This window comes from Oryctolagus cuniculus, chromosome 8 (assembly GCF_051225735.1).
Source record: "Oryctolagus cuniculus isolate XC-2025 breed Fujian yellow rabbit chromosome 8, ASM5122573v1, whole genome shotgun sequence".
NCBI lineage: Eukaryota > Metazoa > Chordata > Mammalia > Lagomorpha > Leporidae > Oryctolagus > Oryctolagus cuniculus.
In genome coordinates, this window is record NC_142874.1 from 91379243 (window position 1) to 91385242 (window position 6000).

A 6000-nucleotide genomic window follows, 5' to 3' on the forward strand; every position below is an offset into this window, starting at 1 on the left:
ACATTAAAAAGCATAAATACCCTTAATATATACAATGGAAAAGGTATTTGAGAGAAAAGTGAAATTTGTTAGGAGACCATAGTACTTTAATTCATTGATTCATTTATTCAACAAATTTTGTTGGATATCTTTGAAAACTATTACAAGCTGCTATGGAGTATTAATGGAAAAAAATGAACAGAGAGAATAGGGAGGGCATGCACCAATAGTCCAGGAAAAGATAGTTTAATAAAAGTGAAGTTACTGTAGCCTCAGGAAAAGGCTCAGGAAAAAATTGCAGAGGAAACTCTTCCAGATCTAGTGGATGTGACACGGAGGAACTACAGGGAGAGCAAGGTCGCCCACCGCGTGGAAGCTGAGCCACGGGAGCCAAGCCGCAGAGCCTGTGTGCCAGCGCTGGAAGGGGAGCTGAGAAAAAACCTCAGTAACCCAAGACATTGGCGGGGAAAGGCAGAAAGAGCCGACAGGGAACGAGGCCTGAAGCCCCCACTGGGGAAAGTTCACCAGGCTGACTGGAGGAGAGAAAAAAAATGAATAAATAAGGGGAACCAGCACAGACATTAGCCTCTCTCTCCACTCACCTTACAAAGCCAAGCAAGACAAAGAGCAGGCGCCATTTTACATATGTAAAGCAGCGCCCGCCATTAGCCAAGCAGAAAAACCTGACTCTGGTGGGGAGAAATAACAGGAGGTTAAAACCTAGTGAAAGTGTGGAGCTAACGAAATGAGACTGTGAAAATCTGGGGGGAAAGGGGGAGAACTCACCAAGTACACAAACTCGGTAACCTAGGCAACCTGGTGAGAGACTGCTGAGAAATTTGAGACCACACTGAAGGCTGTGTAAACTTTTGGTGTGGTCCCAGGGGTAAGCAGATGAATACCCACAGAGGCCAGATTTCATACATCAACTACCCTCAATTCCACTCAGCTGTGTGGAACTACTTCCCAACTGAGTCAAAAAAAAAAAAGAAAGAAAGAGAGAGAGAGAGAGAGTGAGAGAACAATCTGGGTGAGTCACCTTTGGCACACCCTTAACCCTGAAGAACCAAACAGAGCTCTCTGGCCACACCCATCACAACTGCTAAGAATCCATCAAAAGCAGACAGTCCACTTAATCTAGAGTCACAGTATAACAAGAAAAAACACCCCAACGAAGAAACCAAAGAATATCTCCAATATGCCAAACAAAAAATGCAGAAACTGAGGTAGCAAGAACAAGGAAGACACTATGATGCCCTCAAATGAAATATAGACACCCGAATTAAAGATTAGGAAGATGATGAGATAGAAGAAATGCAAGATACAGATCTCAAAAGACTGATAAGAACATTCAGAAGTTCTCAAAAACAAATTCTTGAACTACAAAAATCCTTAATGGACAAGATAGAAAATCTCTCTCACGAAAATGAAATATTAAGGAGGAATCAAAATGGAATGAAACAACTAGTAGAACATGAAACTGTGATAGTGACAAGAAAACATAATGAAATGAAGAATACAATAGATCAAATGACAAACACATTAGAGAGCCATAAAAAGAGAGTCAGTAAAACAGAAGAGAGAATATCAGACTTAGAAGACAGAGAACAGGAAAGTACACAGTCAAACCAAAGAAAAGAAGAGGAAATTAGAAATCTAAAACATATTGTTGGGAATCTTCAGGATACTATTAAAAAACCCAACATTCAGGTTCTAGGAGTTCCTGAAGGCATGGAGAGGGAGAAAGGATTAGAAGACCTTTTTAGTGAGATACTAGCAGAAAATTTCCCAGGTTTGGAGAAGGACAGAGACATCCTAGTACAGAAGCTCATAGAACCCCTAATAAAAATGACCAAAAGAGATCCTCACCATGACACGTTGTAATGAAACTCACCACAGTGAAACATAAAGAAAAGATCCTAAAATGTGCAAGAGAGAAATGTCAGATTACTCTCAGAGGATCCCCAATCAGACTCACAGCTGACTTTTCATCAGAAACCCTACAGGCTAGGAGAGAATGGAGAGATATAGCCCAGGTACTAAGAGAGAAAAACTGCCAGCCCAGAATATTATATCCTGCAAAGCTCTCATTTGTGAATGAAGGTGAAATAAAGACCTTTCACAGCAAACAGAAATTGAAAGAACTTGTCGCCACTCGTCCAGCCATGCAAAAGATGCTTAAAGATGTGTTACACACAGAAACATAGAAACACGGTCATTAATATGAAAGAAGGTAAATGAAAGAAACCTCACAGCAAAAGATCACAGGAAGTTCAAAACATATATCAGAAAATATTTTTGGCAAATTGCAGGGCAAAGCTACTACTTATCAAGTCACATTGAACATTAATGGCCTGAACTGTCCAGTTAAAAGACACCGTTTGGCTGATTGGGTTAAGGAACAAAACCCATCTATTTGCTGCTTACAAGAAACACATCTTTCCAATAAAGATCCATACAGACTGAAAGTGAAAGGCTGGAAAAAATATACCATGCCAACAGGACTGAAAAAAGAGTAGGCGTAGCCATCTTAATATCAGACAACATAAACTTTACCACAAAAACTGTTAAGAGAGACAAAGAGCGGCACTATATAATGATTAAGGAATCAATTTTCAACAGGAAGATATAACGATTATCAGTGTATATGCACCTAATTATACGGCACCAGTATATTGAAAAGATTTGTTAAGGGACTTAAAGGGAGACTTAAACCCCAACACAATAGTAGTGGGGGACTTCAATACTCCACTCTCAGAAACAGACAGATCAACAGGACAGAAGATCAACAAGGTGACAGTAGATTTAAATGACACTATAGCCCAAATCGATCTAACAGATATCTACAGAACTTTTCATCCTACACAGAAAGCATTTACATTCTTCTCAGCAGTGCATGGAACCTTCTCTAGGATTGACCACATACTAGGCCATAAAGCAAGTCTCAGCAAATTCAAAAGTATTAGACTCATACGATGCAACTTCTCAGACTGTAGAGGAATAAAGTTGGAAATTAGCAACTCAGGAATCCCTAGAGCATATGCAAACACATGGAGATTGAACAACATGCTCATGAATGAACACTGGGTCCTAGAAGAAATCAAAAGAGAAATCAAAAACTTTCTGGAAGTAAATGAGGACAACAGCACAACATACCAAAACTTATGGGACGCAGCAAAAGCAGTGTTAAGAGGAAAGTTTATATCAATAGGTGCCTACATCAAGAAATTGGAAAGACACCAAATAAATGAGCTTTCAATTCATCTCAAGGATCTAGAAAATCTGCAGCAAACCAGACCCAAATCTAGTAGGAGAAGAGAAATAATTAAAATCAGAGAAGAAATCAACAGGATTGAATCCAAAAAAAAATTACAAAAAATCAGCCAAACAAGGAGCTGGTTTTTTGAAAAAATAAACAAAACAACACCCCATTGGCCCAACTAACTAAAAAAAGAAAAGACCCAAATCAATAAAATCAGAGATGAAAAAGGAAACGTAACAACAGACACCACAGAAATAATAAGAATCATCAGAAATTACTACAAGGACTTGTATGCCAGCAAACAGGGAAATCTATCAGAAATGGATATATTCCTGGACACATAAAACCTACCAAAATTGAACCAGGAAGACATCGAAAACCTAAACAGACCCATAACTGAGACAGAAATTGAAACACTAATAAAGAACCTCCCAACAAAGAAAAGCCCAGGACCTGATGGAGTCACTGCTGAAGTCTACCAGACATTTAAAGGAGAACTAACTCCAATTCTTCTCAAACTATTCAGAACAATCGAAAAAGAGGGAATCCTCCCAAATTCTTTCTATGAAGCCAGCATCACCTTAATTCCTAAGCGGGAAAAAGACACAGCATTGAAAGAGAATTACAGAATATATCCCTGATGAACATAGATGCAAAAATCCTCAATAAAATTCTCGCCAATAAAATGCAACAACACATCAAAAAGATCATCCACCCAGACCAAGTGGGATTTACCCCTGGTATGCAGGGATGGTTCAATGTGCACAAAACAATCAATGTGATACACCACATTAACAGACTGCAGAAGAAAAACCATATGATTATCTCAATAGATGCAGAGAAAGCATTTGATGAATTACAACACCCTTTCATGATGAAAACTCTAAGCAAACTGGGTATGGAAGGAACATTCCTCAATATAATCAAAGAAATTTATGAAAAACCCACGGCCAACATCCTATTGAATGGGGAAAAGTTGGAAGCATTTCCACTGAGGTATGGTACCAGACAGGGATGCCCACTCTCACCACTGCTATTCAATATAGTTCTGGAAGTGTTAGCCAGAGCCATCAGGCAGGAAAAAGAAATTAAAGGGATACAAATTTGGAAAAAGAACTCAAACTATCCCTCTTTGCAGATGATGTGATTCTTTACTTAGGGGACCGAAAGAAGTCTACTAAGAGAATACTGGAACTCATAGAAGAGTTTGGCAAAGTAGCAGGATATAAAATCAATGCACAAAAATCAACAGCCTTTGTATACACAGGCAATGCCACGGCTGAGGAAGAACTTCTAAGATCAATCCCGTTCACAATAGCTACAAAAACAATCAAATACCTTGGAATAAACTTAATCAAGGACGTTAAAGATCTCTACGATGAAAATTACAAAACCTTAAAGAAAGAAATAGAAGAGGATACCAAGAAATGGAAAAATCTTCCATGCCCATGGATAAGAAGAATCAACATCATCAAAATGTCCATTCTCCCAAAAGCAATTTATACATTCAATGCAATACCAATCAAGAAACTGAAGACCTTCTTCTCAGATCTGGAAAAATGATGCTGAAATTCATATGCAGACACAGGAGACCTCGAATAGCTAAAGCAATCTTGTACAACAAAAACAAAGCTGGAGGCATCACAATACCAGATTTCAGGGCATACTTCAGGGCAGTCATTATCAAAACAGCATGGTACTGGTACAGAAACAGATGGATAGACCAATGGAACAGAATTGAAACACCAGAAATCAATCCAAACATCTACAGCCAACTCATATTTGATCAAGGATCCAAAACCAATCCATGGAGTAAGGACAGTCTATTCAATAAATGGTGCTGGGAAAATTGGATTTCCACATGCAGAATCATGAAGCAGGATCCCTACCTTTCAACTTACACAAAAATTCACTCAACATGGATTAAAGACTTAAATCTATGACCCAACACCATCAAATTATTAGAGAATATTGGAGAAATCCTGCAAGATATAGGTACTGGCAAAAACTTCTTGGAAAATACCCCAGAAGCACAGGCAGTCAAAGCCAAAATTAACATTTGGGATTGCATCAAATTGAGAAGTTTCTGTACTGCAGAAGAAACAGTCAGGAAAGTGAAGAGGCAACCAACAGAATGGGAAAAAATATTTGCAAACTATGCAGCAGATAAAGGGTTGATAACCAGAATCTACAAAGAAATCAAGAAACTCCACAAGATCAAAACAAACAACCCACTTAAGAGATGGGCCAAGGACCCCAATAGACATTTTTCAAAAGAGGAAATCCAAATGGCCAACAGACACATGAAAAAATGTTCAAGATCACTAGCAATCAGGGAAATGCAAATCAAAACTACAATGAGGTTTCACCTCACCCCAGTTAGAATGACTCACATTCAGAAATCTACTAACAATAGATGCTGGAGAGGATGCAGGGGAAAAAGAGACACTAACCCACTGTTGGTGGGAATGCAAACTGGTTAAGCCACTATGGAAGTCAGTCTGGGGATTCCTCAGTAACCTGAAGATAACCCTACCGTTCGACCCAGCCATCCCACTCCTTGGAATTTACCCAAAGGAATTAAATTGGCAAACAAAAAAGCTGTCTGCACATTAATGTTTATTGCAGCCCAATTCACAATAGCTAAGACCTGGAACCAACCCAAATGCCCATCAACAGTAGACTGAATAAAGAGATTATGGGACATGTACTCTATAGAATACTATACAGCAGTCAAAAACAATGAAACCCGGTCATTT